Source organism: Aedes aegypti, chromosome 2 (assembly GCF_002204515.2).
Source record: "Aedes aegypti strain LVP_AGWG chromosome 2, AaegL5.0 Primary Assembly, whole genome shotgun sequence".
Taxonomy (NCBI): domain Eukaryota; kingdom Metazoa; phylum Arthropoda; class Insecta; order Diptera; family Culicidae; genus Aedes; species Aedes aegypti.
Genome location: NC_035108.1, coordinates 90,571,767 through 90,593,146, shown reverse-complemented (window position 1 = coordinate 90,593,146; position 21,380 = coordinate 90,571,767).

Genomic DNA, 21,380 nt, shown 5'->3' with positions numbered 1-21,380 from the left:
GAAGACTTCTGGAAAAAATATAAGAGATTTTTTACATTTTTTTGAAAGATACCCCCTAAAGATCTTCTGGATAAATATTTAGATATATTTCATTAAGAACCTCTGGAGAAATAGCTCTAAAGTGATCCATGGAAGAATTTCTGATGGAACTCTGAAACATGTATGACAAATTCCCAGAAAAAAATACTAGGAATATCTTGAGAAACAAATATCTTGACTACAGTATGGCCCATAAAAAATGTGTGAAAATCGTAATATCATGTTTTATGGTAGTTTTTATAGAAAAATGTGAACGAAACCAAAATGTTATTCATTATTTTTATTGTTTAGACTGTTTAGACTCTGTTTTTGGTTTTGGACATGATTTTCACCTGTTATTTTCTCCTTACTAGAGCGGAATTGGAAGCACACCTTTAAATTTTATCATGCGGTCATCGAGCTCAATATCGTTGTGATAATAGCTTCTGAAACATCAACTATAGGGTGAGATTCTTCATAGGACTTGTCTCCAGCATTCGCCCATATCAAATGATAGAATGGATTCATACCTGGACCATTGAAGACTTTAATATATTTTCGAAAAAAAACCGCTGATTTTGGAGAGCCGTGGTTGAATCTTCATATAACTGTGAATAGCGGTTCTGTTTTGTTCAAAGCCCTTGAGCTAGTATTGCTATAAGTTGTCTCTAACCGAAGGAATACATTCCTTCCTCAAAGAACTGTTATAGACATCGGTATTTACTTTTTGTTAAACTTTAACAAAAAGTAAAGGCATATCCAACCCATAAGACGCAAATGCCCTCAAAGCTATGACACTGGCAAAATATTTTATTGTGACCATGAAAAATACGTTCTCTAAGAACTCCTCCATCCTCTGATACCAAACAAGCTAATATTTTCAACAATAAAGTGTGATTTTTGAAGGTGAAAAGGTTATCACCAGAGTATACGACAATCAGACGCTGTTTCTAACTTTGAGCGGACAAAATCTTCTTTCTTTCTTCAAAACTTCTTTGCTTTATCACATTATTTAGGACAGTTAGTGAAATATGACAAAAATTGTCCTTGATAGCGAAGTTATGTCAGAATGTACTATAATAATCAGAAATTACATTCACTCACAAAAACAATGGGAATTACGCTTGTGGATACTAAATTCACGTTCAAACATTTTTTGCATTTTTTTATGGGCCATACTGTACATTCTAAGAAAATAAATACAGATGAAATTTGGAAGAAATTCTTGACATAATCTTGAATTGGATCCTAAAAAAAAACATCGACAGTATTCAATGAACTGGCCCAGCTCAGTATGGGAGAAAATATAGTTGTATGATTCCACGGGGCACCCCCCAGGATTATTTCTTGGGGTTAGAGGAAGCCTTTCTGACAAATTCAGCTCATTTGGTCGTTTCATGAGCTGGCGCATTTGAATTGAAGTTAATATGGGATTTTCAGCTCAAACATATGAGCAACAGCACATCATCTACTGTTTGGTTCAGGAAAATTAATGATCGCGTTCAATTGGACCCAGAATGTCAAAAACACTACTTGATGTAATAGCGAAGAATATTGTAGAAGATTGTACCATGATCAAAATTAATAAAGTTTGTGTTTTGACCATCTGAAGTATATCATGCAATACTGCTTGTATTTCTTCAACATAGCTTGGAGGTAGGCGCTAAGCGCATCATAGCCACCTATGACGTTGGGCGAGCTGAGGCACATGTCGCATGCATATAAGTGACTGTACGGGAGTGCTGATCTAAGCCTAACTTTCAACAACTTAAAGAGTAATGAAAATGAGATTAAATCCAGATAGATCCTTCTGCAATTATGTTCATTAGGGTATCAACTAGTGTATTTGTCATTCTGGGCTTATTTGAACGTAAACAATTAGTATACGGAATGAAACAGTGACATAGGATCAATTTTATATATATTTGAGACGAATATCCCATACAAACTTCAAATCGAATGCGCCAGCTGGTGGAGCAACCAATTGAGTTGAAATTTTGAGAGAGCGTTTCTCTTACCCTAAGGCTCATATCTAGAGGGTGCCCCGTTGAGTTTTACAACTTTTTTGTTTAAGGGCCAGTCTAGTATTCATGATACAATTCTTAAAATATGGGTTAAGCATTTTTGGCTCGCGGAGTACTGTTACGCGGGGCACCTGTTTTTCTGTTTCAGGCTTAAACTGTGAAAATTCGGCATCTGAATGGAATTATACATTCAGTTGAGCTCGGCTAATTTTCATTCTTTTACCAAGATCCGCATAGCCGAGCGGTTAGCAACTCAATTTTAACTGATATATCAGCAAAAAATCAAATTTGTTTATAGCAGCATCTTTGGGTGCCGCTGACACCAAACGTCACTTTTGCTGAGATGTCAGAAAACAAACTTTAAACAAGATTCGCACAGTTGATATCGGAATTCTGTTTTCAGTGTGTATATTTGGTTTTTGGTCAAATTTTTGAAAAGAACGGTAGAATCTCATTGTGTAGGAAATGTTTCGAGTTGTGTTTAATGCGAACAATTAAGCGAGTTTCTGTTATGAAACATTTACTTTTTAACCTTTTATAAATGTGTTTCAATGAACTAATCGCAAGTTCATCAATCGCGGAAATATTCCCATTATTTTTAGCACGGTGAATTTTTTTTAATAAAGAAATTGATCGTTCTTCATATTTCTTCCAACGATTAAATAATTCTGAAAAACTTTCGAACTCTGATTGCTTCAAAATATTCTGTCGGAGAAAATACGATTTTTTCAACTGTCCCATACCAAATGTACGGTAAAATTTTTGCCGACAACATATTTGTAATCTTCCAATTACCAAATTTAATTCCAAATGCTGAACATTTCCTAAAAAAAACGAAATACATCGAAGTTCGATGATTGTCGATATTATAACTGTCTCTGAACTTCAAAGAGAATAAATCTAGAGAACAAAACAGTGGTCTTAAATGAAAATTGGATCGATTTGGCACAACCAATGAGCAGAATTGACAGAAATTCGTTGCAAAAATGAGGCTACTCAAGGTTTCTTGAGGAGTAAAAATTGAACTCAAAATTCACAACATGAAGACTCAAACGATTCGAGTGAGAGTGCATGGACATGCTAGAAGTTTTCTGGAACTCTTCCTCTCTTGCTTCTATGTTCACCATTACTCACACTTTGAGAGAACTCTCGAGTGACCCGTTCGAGCAAAACAGGCCTCGCAGAGCTGTGATGTCATTCTCTTTTGATGGATTCCTCCGCTATGTCATCTTCGTCGCTCATTTTTCGTTGCCTTTCTGCTTACTATATTCTACATAGATGAAAAGAGAGCACAGCGATGTTGAGGAGCATTATCAAGCCTGCAAACAAGTTACTAATCGGTCCAATTTTCAGTGCAATCAGTTATTTTGTTCTCTAAATTTGTATTCTTAAAATTTTTAGATATACCCAAGTAACTTAAGTAGCTGAAGTATACTTGAGAGTGATTTATTCAACTCTGATTCAACAAAAATGTTTGTAGGGTAGTTTGGTTTGGTATAATTAAGATGATTATAAAACGAAGCCAAACCTCGAATTTTCAAGAGCAACTAGTCAAGAGAACCAAACAGTGCTCTCTGAAAATTTGATCGATTGATCATCGCCAGCATTAAATAGATGTGTGATTTTGAACATTTGAAGTTTGGCTTCGTTTTATAAGCACCTTAGGGATGGTACACAAATTAAGTTACGCTAAATTTCGACTTTTTCGACCCCCTCCGCCCCCTTTTGTCACATTTTTTGTATGAGTTCTTCAAAAATTTTGGAAGGCTTGTCACATATGGCTAGACCCCTTGGAGCGTGACGTAATTTGTGCATGACCCCTTGGAAGCATATTTCATAACTAGAGTTAGGATATTGCGAAACATTGGTATACATTTTCAAAGCTGTCGCGGAGCACCATCTGAAAACCGCTGTTAGAAATACAATGAGTGTAAATCCTAAAGGAATTCAAGAGGTAATATTCGAAACAATAAGTTGTGAAATAGGAAGTTTCATTTGAGGAACTCTCAAAAGAAATACTGAGAAGAATTCAGGAAACATACTGATGAAATCTTTGGAGTAGTTTACGGACGGATTTTTACAACAAATGTTTTGTATGAAATTATTGTCTTGTATTTTGAAAGCTTTAAATTTGATAGGATACATAACTGAGGGAGAAAAAACTAAAAACAAATTCTGGAGAAATCGCTACAGGAAGAGTCATTTTTTGGGGCAATTTTTGTTGAATTCTTCACATGAATATTTTGGAAAACTATTTCAGGGGTTGGGAGCTATTCCTAGAAAAAATGTTGGTGGGATCTATCCTAGTAATCTTTGACGAAACTGTATGAATTTATTCTATCTTGTATCAGGGTAAAATTGCGGGGCAATAGGACCTCTAAAAGTCGCATTTTCGAAATTCTTCCAATTTGGAATTCTTAAAACCGGTCATCGATCCGTTTATCTGCCAATAAATTGTACTAAGACTTGCGTAAAAATCTGAATGATGTTTTACTGCTCGATCGACTCCTTACCGATCATGGAAATCCTGACTACGCTCACGCGCATTGTCCGTTTGGAAGCCTGGATCTCGTCGGTTTCAAGTGCTGTGATGATTTTCACCCCTGTTTGGTGATAAATATAATTTAACTCAGCAAAAGACTCACACTGTTTGAAGTACTTAACAAAATGTGTTAATTGATTGTGTAATGATGGTGCTGAGAATATTGAGAACATCTCTCATTTACCACTAATGTGTAACCATCATAATCCACAACACACCATTGAGAGTTTGTTTATTATATTCAGCTACAGTTCTAATATTATCGGAGGTATAACAGTGTATGATAAACCCATCTTATCAGCATAGCATAGCATAGCATAGACTGACTGTACATGTCAATGGTTGCTACTCCGTGATTGATCGGAACTGGTAAGAAGTGCACTACGATCCAAATGAATAAGGGATGGGAGTTTCCGCTTACTCTCGAAGTTCAATTTTAGCAGATCTAATATTATTGATCAATAACGGCGCCGGCCAAGTCCTTACAGTCAGTTGGGATGGGGAAGGAATGTTAGGGTGTAATGATTGTTGCTTCTAGAGACCGAGAATACCTCTGCATCTCCACAATCACCACGGGAAGGGTGTTTATTAGTGAGGGAGGAAAAGATCTGGGAGTCACCTCTGGTCGGTGATGCGATCCACGGACAAGGGGGAAATATACGACTTGTATTTAAAGCTAGTTTTGTATTTTTGTCTCGAGAATTTTTGGAAAAAATACGTCAACATCTATAATGTCGAACAATTCAAAAGACGTTTCTATTAATGACGAAAACTGAAAATTACATGTATATATTTTAACTTATATGAAACAGGAATAATGCCGACACTTGTAGTGACGAACCATACATAGTTTGTTTGAAAATTACATATGAGTATTACTGTGCATTTTGTCTCGATATGGTAGAAGTTTTAGAAAATACGTCTACATTCACAATGTCGAACAATTCAAAAGATAATTTTTAATAATGTCAAAAAGAGAAAAATATATGTATATTCAAATTGTATAAAAAAGGAGCATAATGCCGACACCTATAGTGACAAACCATACAAAGTTTGTTTTAATATTACATAAAAGTTACGCTTTCAAGAAAATATGTGTTATCATAAGCATGAAACGAACTCACCAGTTGGTAATCCATTCTCGACTGAACACAAAACTGACACTGACACCAAAACTTCTTGGCGTCCCGAAAATAAACCGTCTTGCTTGGGCCTTCCCAAATACGTACCCAGCAAGACGCTCAAAAACAGGGGGAAAAAAAATCTCCGGCGACGAAAACACGCGCGAAACCGTCAGCAAAATCAATCGGACGACGCAAAACCGAACTGTCCTGCTTGGGCTTCACGAAGCACTCTGTATGATAAACCCATCTTATCAAGCTCCAAACCTGGGGGCACTATTGCTTTAGGATGTTTTTGCACACGTAAATCAGAATGCCGATCTCAGCTGTGCAAACCTCGGTTCCAGATCATTTGCTGAAATCTCAGATAAAATGACGTTTGATGTCAGCGGCACCCACAGGTGCTGCTATAAACAAACTTGATTTTTTGCTGACATTTCAGCTGAAATGCAGTTGCTGACCGCTCGGCTGTGCGGATCTCGGCAAAAGAATGATAATTAGCCGAGCTCAACTGAGTATGTGGATTGTTTATCACCCCTTTAAAAGCAAACACTTACTCCCAATGGTAAATAAGCGTGAGAAATGAGTTTTATCATCGCTCTCTCTTTGGAGCTCTCGTTCGCTGATCTTATGTGTTAAGCTTGTAACAACTTGCGAAACATTGCCGATCTTGGACCTATATAGATGGAATATTGTTTTCCTTTGATCATGCTTCAAAACCAAATGAGAACGAATTCTGCAAAGCCTGATGATGATCCATTAATTTACTTTTGGGTTTTGAATTTCTGGCATTTTCTTAGTCATATGACAATTTTTAGTTTAATCGCAGTATTCGAAAACGAGATTCTAGCATCCTCACTTGACTTTTTGGTATGAAAAATACGTACTTACTATAACTAACTTAGTTTGGCCACAACATTGCTTACTTTATATATGCGAAATGATTTGACACACTTTGTTTTAGCTAAAACATTTTTGGGGATATATGCCGTGGAGGGTTCTAATAACCCCAAATTACTCTATAAGTGCAGCTCTAGATCACATCTCTCAGTTCTACAATAGATATGTATAGCTTCATAATGCACATGACAAGACCAGTCAGTGGCATCAGAGTGCATCCCGGCTTAGTTGGTGGCTGATCTCTACTAATACCGAAGGAAACCCACAACGACGACGATGACGATGATAATAGCCAAAGCCCCGTCGTCAACTTTCCGTACCTACATCAACGACACGGTACGGGATTGGGGTTTGTTCCGAAAATTGTGTGCATCTAACTAAGTGGGTATTAATACTGCCCCACCAAATTGCTCACAATACACACAGTAATAGTCTGGGATTCTCTTTTTCTGGTGGACCCGAAATTTTATCCCCACAACGAGCGACGAAGCGCTTATCATTCTCAATGAAGCAACAGCGCTAAGCTTTGCATTCAGGAACGATGTGCACCTTCTACGAGAACGGAACCCGAGCAGAAAACCATTACAAACGAATACCATATCATGGCATTGGAATCAAATATAAGCATACCATAGTTAGATAAGATGGGAATAAGGAGCAAATTAGCAAAACATAATACCGTGAAATCTCCATAACTTGATATTGAAGGAACCATCGAGTTAGGGAGGTATCGATACAGAACACAAAACCAGTGTTACTGCGGTCCAAGGGGGACAATCCAGTTAGCCATGAAAACCAACTTTTACTATGGTTCTCTAACTCGATATCGAGATACGGAATATCGAATAAGGGAGAGATGGCTGTACCATAGGGGACTGCACTGTTTTGATTTAGTACGGGGTTTTGACTTTTACTGGCCTTGTTGTTTACAAATTTCATGAAGAAATGAAAGAGAGAGTTTGACTGCAGAGCCCCATAGATTTGTATGAACCTTCTTCTTCTTTTTCTTGGCATTATGTTCTCACTAGGACAAAGCCTACTTCTCAGCTTAGTTTTAAATTTGTTTACCGGCGTATCCGTCTATTTTGCTCGAAGTAAGAGGGTGCAAGGAGAAGAAAGCAATGAATACTAGATGGATAGGTACCGTAAGGGAACGGCGAGAGAAATTGGATTAGATGTTGAAGAGGGCATTCCATAAGTATGAAACAGTATTACTTGAAACGTCCTTCCTTGTGGCTAACGTCCCCTATGGGAACGGCTTGGCATGTTCAGCTTCAGCTTAGTGTTCTTATGAGCACTTCCACAGTTATTAGAAGAGAGCTTTCTTTGCCAAAGTTGTCATTTTCGTATTCCTATGTCGTGTGGCATGTAAGATGATACTCTATGTCCAGAGAAGTCAAGGACATTTCCGTTACGAAAAGATCCTGGTCCGACCGGGAATCGAACCCAGCCTCCTTCAGTATGGCTTTGCTTTGTAGCCACGGACTCTAACCACTCGGCTAAGGAAGGCCCCAATAGCACTCAGTTATTAACTGTGGAAGGGCTCATAAGAACACTAGGCTGAGAAACAGGCTCTGTCTCAGTTGTGACGTCACGCCAAAAAAGTAGAAGAATTATCCATATAAAAAGCAAATCAAAACTAAGTCGAGGTATTTTATGCCCTCCTGGTATGTGATTGTTAAGCTTGCTATTTTCTTCTGATCGGGAGCAATGTGGCAGTAGCTATGTCTACTGTACATTTTCGTTCGCAAAACCAGCTTGGTAAAAAAATTGCAACGACGATAACCGACGGGACAAGTCAGCATGAATAAATGAAATTACATTAGTCCAGTGTTCTTGTCTTGAATATTTATAACGACAATGTGAGCGGAAGACAAAGTCTTCCCTGATGGTTCGAATCGTGTGGTGAGGATCCTGCTGTTGTCCTTCGTTGTCGTCCTTAAAACGATAATTCGATTACAATGCTCAAGTCCTTCACGAGGCAATTAATTTGTGGCTTCAAATAGATTAATTTCTAGAACGTTGGATTGGGGATGGTAATCCATTATAAAAACGCAAACAAAGATTTTTGACATCCCAAAGATGACTTAGGTTATGACAATTTCTTCCTCTACCACTCTTGTGAAGACCACATTCTCATAAAAATAAAAACATAAAAGATTTTTTGGCTTAATTTTTCAAATCGTTTTACTAAGCTTAAATTAAATAAAAATAGATCATAGAAACGTTTTCAAAAATTTTGCTGAAGAGCGCATCAGCAAATTACCTTACCAATAAAGTTTGATTTAAAATATAACCCAAAGTTTAAGGACAACCCTGTTATTTTTTCAAAAGCAAATGTAAAACTAAATTCCATAAACCTAAACTAAATTCCATTAAGTATCTCAAATCAAAGAGAATTTTTAAATTGTCGATTCGGACCATTGCGCTGTTATAGTTTGTACAATATTGGTGGTAATCCCTTATAGATTCATATCTGTTCAATATTCTGAGCAAACTATATAAATGAAAAATCCCAGTAAAGATCAGCAAGCAACGATGCAACAATCTGCACCATATTCCTCTATACTTTGAATTCAATCAATGCAACCTTTCAAAGTTAAATCAATCAAAGTTCCTTAAGCTTCTTCAACCCTTCACCCGCCGTGAGCAAGGTCAAAGCCAAAAAAAAAACAACAAAAAGCCAAGAAGTCATAGGGTTGCCTCAGAGCCCTAAGTGCAGGGGCAGAAAGATGATAACTCTTCTCATCTCCTGGATTTGAGAGCCAACACGTGCGAGCAGCTTATCTCGTTCCCAACTCCGATGGTGAAAGTTCATGAATTAGGGTGAACGAGTGGGGGTGCGTGTGTATGTGAGAAGGTTGGTGTGTGTAACCAATTCAATAAACAACGCCATAATCTGGGCGTTATTATTACATTCCGTTGCACAATGGACCGAATCAACATTTTAGCCGGAAAAAGTGTTTTCTCTGTTCTCGTCGATTTTAGACGTTCGATGTCTTCAGAGAAGTTATTCGTAATTGAGTTTCGTATTATAAGTTCTACATTTTTTGTTTAATATTTCTCCATAAAGTTTGATATGGAAAAGTTGTAGATCTAGTTAAATTCTACAACTTTGCTAAAGACAGCATGCCGTTAACTTTAAAATCTTGTGAGTTGCAAGCGAATTTTGAGTTTTTTAAGTGTATTTTTGAAGTGAATTTTCTCAATTTACATAAATTACGTTCTCACAGTTTTTGCAGCAAAAGTTGTTTATTGTATGGTTTTTCTAATGCCACTAAAAGAAAAATTTTATCGAACCAACTCCATGAGTTATGATTTCAAAGTTTTCCACTTAAATTTGCTTATAACTTCAAAACCACAAGAATTATAAGCTTGCGATGTTCAGCAAAAATGTGTATCTTTACTTCCTCTGCAACTCTTCTGAAGATCACATTCACGTAAAACTGAAAATAAAAAAGTTAGATCAAAATAACTGATTTTTTGGGTCCACTCTGAGTTAAAACTTTCAAAACAATTTACTTAGCTCAAATGAAGAGTTAGATCAAAAGTGTCTTCGAAAAAGTTGTTCAAAATAACATTTTCTAAAAGTTTGTACAAGAGCGCATCCACAAATTTCATCAAACAAAAAAGTTTGAGTCAAAATTTTAACTTAAATAAGGGCCACCCTGTTCATATTTTTTCTTAAAGGATGCTAAACTCAATTACAAATAACTTCTCTGAAGACATCAAACGTCTAAAATCGACGAGAACAGATAAAACACTTTTTTTCCGGCTAAATTGTCGATTCGGTCAATTGTGCGTTGTGGTTCGGAAAATGGTGCTTCAGGAGGAATGAAGCATATATGGGTGCTTTCTCATAGTGCAAACAATCACTGTGGGAGTAGGAACTTTCTAAATTCACCGTAGCTCGAGGTGAGTAGATTTATTGGCACTCAGTGGACCACGGGGAGGTGTTATTATAATAGTTTTGATAGGATCAGTGAAGTGTAAACGGCGATAGAGTATACTGACAAGGATTAGGGATGGATGGGTTTATGGGATTCCTCTGAGTTGTAATCCTTGAAAGTCTATTGTATGAGTCTCTTGGAACAGCCAATAAATCAGATTTGAGGAAGCGTTAGAATGCTGTTTTAGGGTGTTCTACCAAGCTGTGTTTCAACAGAAACACCTAAACTTTCAAAAACTTTAGTTTCAAATGACGAAAAAAGTTGAAGGTTTATACGCCTGTGAATGATGATTGCAACTCCTCCACATGTCCCATCAAGTCGATCATTACGATAAATAAAAAAGTTTGGATTTCTTTTGAGTTCACATTCAGGTTTCAAATAAGTTTCATTAATAACTGCTATATGTATGCAATTAGTTGATAGAAAATTTAACATCTCGTCCTTTCTACCATTCAAAGAACGAGTGTTCCAATTCAAACTATTAAAAAAAAAATTGGACCCATTAGAGAAACGTAATCCAATAACATTATTACTCAATATTGCTTAGGAATTACCTAAGAGAATTCGGCGGAATTCTTAAATGATTTCTTAAGAAAGTTCATTGGTTCTACAAAAATGATATAAAAAACCATATTTTTCACTCTAGGTTTGAGCACGATGACTTTTCGAGCATTGATTTTTCCTGGGACACCCTAATGCTGCATGCAACTAAGTCAAATGGCACACCTAATAGACGTTACAGTGTAAGCCTCAAATTGAATACCCACAGCTCTCACAGGTTATCCATGTAGTTCCCATGATGACCGTTGCATTTCCAGGACCGTACTCCATCCAAACGACACCTTTTAACTGCACAATCCACTCTGGGAAGCCACCGCAAAGAAAAGCTTTCTCCAAGCTCTCACCAAGTTGCATGGGCATCGCTCCAAAAGAAAACGCTTCAGTAGTGTTCCATGGATGGCTTTGAATAAATAAAATGTTGGCGGCATAAAGGAACTTTGTTCCCCGCGGCTACTCGTTTGCAGTTAGGTATTTCTTCTCTGAATGCAGTTCCACAAACGGCAGCAGTGCAAAAGTTTTTCCTTGAACTCGTACTCCTCGGTGCACTCGGGTGCCGCTTGTTGCATGCCATATTGCTTCCAATCGCTGCTTCATGTGACTAAGGGTATGTTATATACATTTTTTTCATGTGATGTATTAGTTGATAAGAAAGCTATTATGGAGAGCATTCCCTGGAATTTAATTTCGAAATATCGCATACCCTTATGTCTCAACCGACTGTCTACTGGGAACGGGGATTCTAGGCACTGAATCCAGTGTGGAGATTTCATGCCATGAGAATGAGTCGGAGATGGCTTATGCTGCGCCGGGGTGGAAGAACTACGCTACGTAGGCGAAACATGGATTCCATTCCATCGGGGTAAATCTCCCCTGTAGCCTCCCGCAACTGGACCAACCACACGGACCCCAGCCAGGGGTGATAACTATGCTTGACACTGACTACTCGCTCCCGGGTGGCAGTTTCCGTTGCAAACTATTCATAACTTTCCACTTGGTTCCTGCCGTTATTAGCTTTCTTGTTGCAACGCAGAGCTCACAGCCTTTGAGAATCCCCGGATGGAAGAAGGGTTTAAGCAAACAGATGGGTGTTTTAGAAATGGGGAAGGAAAAGTCGTTTTCTAGGTTAGTTAGGGGGGGTGGGGGAGGAGGTGGAAAATTGTCACATTGAAAGCTTTTACCGAGTGGTATTGTATCAGTTAATAGTGTAGCGAGAGCAGGTGCGGAACTAAGTACTTTGCGGTTGTTTGATAGCTGTGAAACAATGTTGAGATTGAATCATTTAGGGTGATTATTATGTAGCCGTATTTAATGGTTTTATGTGTATATAATCGAATGATTGAAGTAAACCCCTAGTTAGAAGCATGTTGGCTACCTCTAGTTACCATAAGTACGAATAAGCTTCGGAAATGGAAATATGCATTATGATAGCATTACGAATACGGAAATGTCTATAAACAGCATTTTCACTGCTAAAAACCTTGGTACTTCTGGCGATCGAAAATAGCGAACTTGTCTGCTAAAGAGGGATTCCACGGAGGTATGCAAGTCGATTCTGATCGACCATTTCAAAAATATCTGAAACTTTGCACAGTTTTTCAGTTCCATCTAAATCGTCATTTTCCGATATCAAATCTTCAAGTTGAGTCACGACTAACTTTTCAAAAGGGTGTATGTGAAAATGGTTCAAAAATATTCAAAAAGCTACACAGCAAAAACGGTTCGTTCGATTGTTAGACAACTAAAGAAACAAAGTTAGACAACTAAATAAAGATTCCAAAAAAAAAATACACACATTAAAAAAAATTTTTTTTTGCATTAAGAAACATCATTTTGTCACAAAAACTCAAATATCTCAAAACCCTATCGGAATACCAACGTAATTTTTTGAGGAAAAACGGTCCATTATATTAGCTATCTACCATAAAAATTTGGTGATGGTAAGCCAATAAACAAAAAAGTTATGACATTTCAAATATTTCACAAATTTGACACAATTTTTTTTAGGACCACAGTTTGTTGCTGAATTTTTTGTTAAGGGTACCACATGAGGTTAACAAGTTGTTTTCATGATATTTTATTTAATTATTCATAACTATTATAGCATCTATTAGAAAGTTAGACGCGATCCAGTGTTGTGATCTAAAGTCTTGATAGTGTCATATTTTTTATTGTACGTAACTGAAGAAAAATTCTCTCAATAGTGTTGAAACCTTTTGATAAATTAAACCTATAAGAAATCTAATATTGAAGACAAAAGCTACAAAAAAAGTTTTCTATACAGGTATACGACTAGTTTACCTGCAAAAAGTTTACCTCGTAGAGAACAAGGCGGGTCTATACCCAGGTGATCTAGTATACGTAAAGCAGGTCGGTTTTCTCGGCGCTGGTTTTCTCCACAAAGTTACACCTGGGTATAGACCCGCCTTGGTAGAGAATAGGCTTTGTTAATCATATTTGGGAGAAAGCGAGTAACTTCAACAACATCAAAAACATGATAGGTACATACCATGAACATACTCACGAAAAAGCTAAAAATATACTACCACTATGATTATAAAAGATTTAATTGTAAAATTTTTCTTCAGTCAAGCAAACGACACCAAACTAGTCAGTAAAAACTTAAAAGTGATTTTGTTTATTAAAATCTAACGAGCAACATGAGTAGTCGCTTTCTTAACTGTTGTAGGCCGTTTGCAGAAAAAAAGTGTTCGAAAGAGCTACGAAATCTCACCGAAAGCACCATAGATAAACTGAAAGCGGCTGGTTATGCTCCAATGTCTACATTGAATACAAATTTACGCATTTGTACGTCCTGCCGTTTAAACGTTGACAAACGGGCAATCTGTACATCATCGGTGGATCAGGTTGCAGGAAGTTCGAAAACAACAACAACTGAGGAATTACTAGATGCACCGACAACAACTGAGGAGTTACCAGAAGTACCAAGTGCAGATAGTCTTGCCACGGTACCATCAGCGACATCTGTTTCAACAAATCAATCAGAAGATGAGTGCATCCAGAAGGTCAACATCGAACGCTTCAACGAAGGGATAGCTGGAATAAAAGTGACTCCGATTAAAAATACCGTGAAATCAACGAAGCTGTACGAAGAAACCTCTTCAAATTAGGACCTGAGGATGTGGAAAATACAGACTACGATGAGGTAATTATGAATATGAAGGAAAGGTTCTCGAATCTAGCCACGACAAGGAAAGAAAAATTATTGATTTTGTCGATGCTGCCAAGCTCGTGGTCTATTCAAGACGCCTTTGATGAGTTCAAAACCAATAGAAATACAGCAAAAGAGGCAAAACAATTCAAAAATAACTGTCTTGCAACCAAAAATGCTAGGTCGAGTACTTCATTAACAGATGAGACAAAAGAAAAAATAATTCAATATTTTGAAGACGATGAAGTAAGTAGAGCTATGCCTGGCCAAAAAGATTATGTATCTGTAAAAAAGATGGAAAGCGTCAAGCAATCCAAAAACGATAAATGATGACTACTTTGAAAGAAGCGTATACACGCTTCAAGGAAATTAACGAAAATATCAAGGTAGGTTTTTCCTCATTTGCAAGCCTTCGTCCAAGGCAATGCAAGCTTCTATCCAATTCAGGAACACATAATGTTTGTGTGTGCACAACACACGAAAATATTAACCTAATCTTACATAGTTTGAAAAGAATCAATTTATCAAAGGATATTAAAATGTTAACTGGTAGTCTTTTGTGTGAAAATACAACATCAAATTGCTATCTACGATCTTGTTCGGATTGTCCAGATTCTTCATCATTGGAAAATACTTTATTCGCTGAGTTTGAAGAAAATTATATTGATCAGTTATCATTTGAGCAATGGGTGACCACGGATAGGTGTGACCTAGAAACTATTGTAAAACCTGTAGATGAGTTTGTGTCATTTTTTTGCTTGAAATTAGAAAGTTTAATTCCTCACGACTTTATTAAAACAGAGCAATCCCGCTTTTTAAAAAATACGAAAAATACATTACAAGATGGTGAATTTTTAGTCATTTGTGATTTTTCTGAAAACTATAGCTTTGTATTGCAAGAGGAAGTGCAGTCCCATCACTGGAACGTACAACAAGTTACAATTCATCCATTCGTTATTTATTTCAATGGAAGTACGCAAATTGAACATTTTAGTTTTATTGTAATTTCCGAAGATTTAAGACAAAATTTGTTCATTGCCAAAATGATTAACTTTTTACGCGTTGATAAGGATAAAGAAATCAGAAAGATATATTTCATGTCTGATGGAGCAGCATCGCAGTACAAAAACCGTAAGAATTTTTCGAGCCTATGTCAATTTAAATCAAAGTACGGAATTGATGCAGAATGGCATTTCTTTGCTACGTCACATGGCAAAGGTCCTTGTGATGCTATTGGAGGAACCATAAAGCGCATGGCCACAAGAGCAAGTTTAGCCAAAGAACGTGAGCACCCAATTAAAACTGCAAAAGAACTATTTGATTGGGCGAATCGCAGAAAATAAGAAGATTTAACAAAATTATCATTTTGTTTTACTACTACTGAAGAGTACGAATTAACGGCATCAGAGCTCAGCGAGCAATATAATAACGCGAAAACGATCCAAGGAACCCAAAAATTTCACTGTTTCATTCCATTCAGAAAATAAAATTAAAGCAAAACTATACTCGAACTGTACTGATAATGATGCAAAAGTGTTCGATATTGTAAAAAAATTGAATAACAATAAATGAATAAATAAGTATTAATAAAATGTTTTCATGATCTCATAACGCATACCCAAATCCAAAACTTTTAAAGTTTATATATAACATTTAGAAACTCATCAATCATACTCTAAAGAAAAAATATCCTGGTAAAAAAAAAAATATTTTCGTGTAATCTGTTAATTCATTTCAATTTATACATATATACATATACATATAATATTTATACATATACATAATATTTATACATATAATATACATAATACTAATGAATACATGAAAACGACTTGTTTAATTCACGCAAGGCCCTTAACAAAATTTTTTTTCTACTAAATGTGAAAATTGTGACATGTTTGAAATGTCATAACTTTTTTGTTTATTGGTTTACCATCACTAAATTTTTATGGTAGATAGCTAATATAATGGACCGTTTTCCCTCAAAAAATTACGTTGGTATTCCGATAGGGTTTTGAGATATTTGAGTTTTTGTGTCAAAAATTATGTTTTTTAATGCAAAAAAAAAATTTTTTTTACTGTGTGTTTTTTTTTTGAATCTTTATTTAGTTGTCTAACTTTGTTTCTTTAGTTATCTAACAATCGAACGAACCGTTTTTGCTGTGCAGCTTTTTGAATATTTTTGAACCATTTTCACATACACCCTTTTGAAAAGTTAGTCGTGACTCAACTTGAAGATTTGATATCGGAAAATGACGATTTAGATGGAACTGGAAAACTGTGCAAAGTTTCAGCTCAATAGAAAAAAATGAATTAAAAAATTTATCAAATTTTGGTGCTGTTGCTTGGAATCACTCTAAACCGGAACAAAAAGAAAACAAAATGCACGCGAGTATCAATCAAACTTCTGATTTACTCGCATCTGTTGTGCTCGTGAGTAAATGAAGCTAAAGTGAGTCGTGAAAAAGGCAATATTTTCATTTCATGAGAAAATTATCATCTCACAACTAAACTACACTTCAACTTGTACGTATTGCCAACATGCATTTTCCTGAAATCTGATGCAAAAGCACCCACAGTTGTTGCTGGAGTGGTGCTGCTGTCAGCTGGTTGGCACTATTTTACAATTTATCAATGTGACAGAGTGGAATAATCCTGCTTGAATACATCACAACATGCAATTCTGGAAATGCAGTTCGTTTTCGTTATCGTAGGAGTTGCAACAGCATATTTGGCTAGCTCGCACTCGGTCGTAATCTCTGGAGCTGTAAAGTGTCGGAAAGATTCATGTGACTTCTGATAAAGTAATGGATGATAGCAAAGTCACAGTGCGTCGCTCTTGGTATGTTGATAGTTCTGGAAGACAATTATTGGCGTAGCTAGGACTTTTTCTGGAGAGGGGCCCCAGTGTGTTTTTGTTTTAAGGGAAGTTATTAATAGATAACTAAAGACCGAATTTAGTACTATACTGGGAAGATAAACTATCCAAACTTTTTCGCAATCTCCTACAGATGACACGCAAGCTTCTTACAGGAAGTATTTCATACTTGGAGTTCTGATAATCAACCTGAATGGTTTATGGACAAAAGGTCGAAAGGACAAAAGATCGAAAGGACAAAAGGTTGAAAATGATTTGCTTCATAGGAATTTTTTCCTTCTTTGAAAAAAGGCATTCGATCTTATGCTCCTTCTCTTTGTTTTTCAACCTTTTGTCCTTTCGACCTTCTGCCCTTTCGACTTTTGGTCTTTCGACCTTTTGCCATAGATTCACCTGAAGTGTACAATGTGACAGATAACTGTGGAATATTATAACAATGTTAGTTGGAGAATTAAAATTTTGTTTCAATTTTACAATCAAGCCTTCACGCTGAACACTGTGGAATGCTTTTTTATGTCTAGGAGAGCAAGACCTGCAGAATAGCCTTCAGTTCTTAACCGATTAAACTTGTTATACGTAAGAGTTGATGAGTGATCGAAAGTCCATGCCGGAATCCGAACTGTTCATTGGCAAAAACTGAATATCCGTTGATGTGGACCATAATTCTGTTCTAAATAACCTTTTTAAAACGTTTACTGATGGAGGAAAGCAAGCTGATTGTACGGTTGCTAAAAGCTTCTGTAGTGTTTTTGTTCGGTTTTATGATAGGTACAACCTTGGATTTTAAAATTGTTAGGCAAATTTGCCAGCTGAAAACATTTGTTAAATATATCAACCAAGAATGATAACCTATTTTCTAGAAGTTCCTAGGTGAGAATGTAAACAAAATACATCATCGCCAGGAGCTTTCACATTTTTTTTTCTTATTTTTAAACAGTGGATTTCACTTTCTTTTAAATCAGTCTCCCAGGATTTTTCGAAAACGTTCTTTTGATTGAGAATGTTTTTAAAATTCTGAGTAGCTTGATTTTCAATTGGAGTAGTTAGTCCTAATTCAAAATTATGCGCACTTTCAAACTGCATAGCAAGTTTTTGAGCCTTTTCGCAATTAGTTAGTTACAATTGGTTTTCCTCTTTCAAGGACGGAATTAGCCTCTGAGTTTTTTTTTTCAAAATTTTAGATAATTTCCAAAAGGGCTTAGAGCCAGGGTTCAATTGAGAAATTTAATTTTCAAAATTTTTGTTTCTGAATTGAGTAAAACCGTTATTTAATTTATTTTTGCAGATCCTGGCATCATCTTCTTCTTCTTGGCATTAACGTCCACACTTATGAGCACTTCCACAATTATTAACTGAGAGCTTTGTTTGCCAAAGTTGCCATTTTCGCATTCCTTTATCGTGTGGCAGATACGATGATACTCTATGCCCAGGGAAGTCAAGAAAATTTCCATTACGAAAAGATCCTGGACCGACCGGGAATCGAACCCAGACACCATCAGCATGGCTTTGCTTTGTAGCCGCGGACTCTAGCCACTCGGTTAAGGAAGGCCCTGGCATCATTTGACAAGCAACGTTTTGAAACTATTAGTAAAATTACATTTTATCGTTGACAAGTAAGAACTTTTAACCGTAAACGATATTTAGGGACCAGTCCCAATAGAGTAAAGTGGGGCAAAAGTTCGAGTGGGGCAAGAGTTTCTTTTTAAGATTTCTAGCTCAAATCAAATAAAAACTTAGAAATGTCATGGTGGATCGAATGCTATTTAAGTAAGAGACTTTCACTCCAAATATCATAGAAATCGATTGAGATTTGGAAAAGTTATGGCAATTTGTTGTTTTTCGACGTAAATATTGTAATATTTGGTCAAACTTTCGATGCATGGAACCAAATGAAGATAAAATATTTTTCAATATTTTATGTAAGGGCGTTTCTAGGCCTATCATAAGGATGCTTTGACGTGTATTAGTTTTTCCATAAATAGTTGGAATCAATTTTTGGCCCAGAGCGGGGCAAAAGTTCGACCCATGTATAAACCCACGAAAATTTTTTCAAATTTCCTGAAATTTACATATTATCTTCAAATTTAGCGAAATTTGCCTGATCGTACGAAAAATGTCACAACAATTTTACATTTTCACTTAGTTTTGCGAAAAACTGCTGTTTTTTGGGTGTATTACAATTAACCCTGTTTTGGGCATTTTTGGTTGAAAATTTAGTGTGTATTTTTCGGCAAACATAAGTTTACGACTGGTATAAAGTATGCCTGGCATAAAAGTATTGATATTTTGTGTTTTAGCCAACGAACTTTTGCCCCACACTAGATTCGAACTTTTGCCCCACCGGTGGGGCAAAAGTTCGTTTAAGACAATCAATTTTGAAACTGTTATAACTAAAAATGGGTAAATATTTTGACACAAGTTTGTTCAGCAAAGTTATAGCCAATATGTTGAAGGTTCGCTGTATGGTATTTGTTTTGTTTCATCTGCTATTATTTTCCTAGAAACTTTGATTATACCACTAAGGTCGAACTTTTGCCCCACCTTACTCTATGGCTCAATAACTTCTGAACTTCAGAAAATCTCCAATGATACTTTCAAGTATTCCTCCCAATATATCTCCAGAAATTACTTCAGAGCTTCTTCCAGAGATTTTGTCAGGAATTTCTTCGAAGATTTCTCATGGGATTTTACTAGAAATTTTTCCGAGATAATCTACAGTAAACTCTACAGATAAGATCCGGAGATTCTACTAGGGATATCACCAATGATTCTTCCGGGAAGAACTTTTGATCACTATTATTTTTGAGACCAGCTCCGATAGGGATCCAGGAATACATTCAGCAATACCTACAGGAATTCTGCCAGGATTTCCTGCAGAGATTCCTCCAAGGATTTTTGCAGTTAATTTGTCATAGATTCCTCAAGTAAAATATATCCTGGGATTCTTCCAAGAATTTCTTCAAGTGTTGTTCCAGGAATCCTTCTAGATATTCCTCCAGGAACTCTCCATACGATTTATCTTGATATTCTTTTGGAGACTCCTTCAAGGATTAATCAAGGAAAAAAAAGGATTCTTGCATGTCTTAGACGTCTCAGATTTTTTCTAGGGGTTACACTAGAACATTATCATCAAGAATTACTCCAGATATTTCTCCATGGATTCCTCCAAAGATACATGCAAGTTTTCTTAAGGGCTCCATGGATTAGAGATCGTTCCAGGGATTCCATCAGGAAATTCTCCAGGGATTCCAACAGGAATTTATCTATGGATTCTACAAGACATTAATTCAGAAATTGTTTGAGGGATTTTCCCATAAATTCCTTAAGGGGTATCTCCTCGAAAATCGGTAAGTGAATTACTACAAGGAATTTTCCAGGCAATTTCTCCAGAGATTAGTTCTGGCCTTCTAAGAATTTCTAAAAGAATCCCTATAGAAATTCTTTTAAAATTTAACCATAAAATTATCCTCCAGGAATTTTATCAGAAAATACTCTATGAATGCCTCCAAGGATTACATTGGGAAAATTTCTACCTAGATTCCTCTAAGAAAACCTCTTCATGTATTCCTCCAGATATTTTTTTAGGCAATTTCTCCAGTAATTTAGCCATGGATTTCTTCAGAAATTTCTCTGCAGGGATTTCCCCAGCGATTCCTCCCGAATAATTTTCACAGTGATTTTTCTAGGAATTAGTCCAAGTACTACTCCAGGAATTTCTCCAAGAATTCCTCCTGAAATGCCAGATACTTCACAGCAATTAACCTGAGTAGTCCTTCAGAGAATCCTATATGAATTTCTCCAGAGACTCGTCCAAAGACTCTTCCAGGAAAATCTCCCCAGGGATTACTCCAGAGATTTACCCATTAATTTTTTTTAGTAATTTTTCCAAGATTAATTCCTGAAAATGGTTTACATGGATTCCTCTAAAAATTGATCCAGAGATTCTTTCGGAAATTCCTCCACAGATTTCCTCGGGTATTTATCCAGAGACTCCTGCAAGAATTTTTCCCAAAGATTTTCCAAGGAATCTTCCAGAGATTAGGCAAGAATCTTTCTATAAGAGATTTGTCTATATTTTATTCCAGAGGGGATCAGCCAGAGATGTCCAGGGGTTACTCTGATGCATCCTTTCCCACACTTGGTTTTCGCGACCTTCCCAACATCTCGTCAGCTCGTTGTTTATATAACAGACAGCGCGTGGCGCACACAGGTTGGGG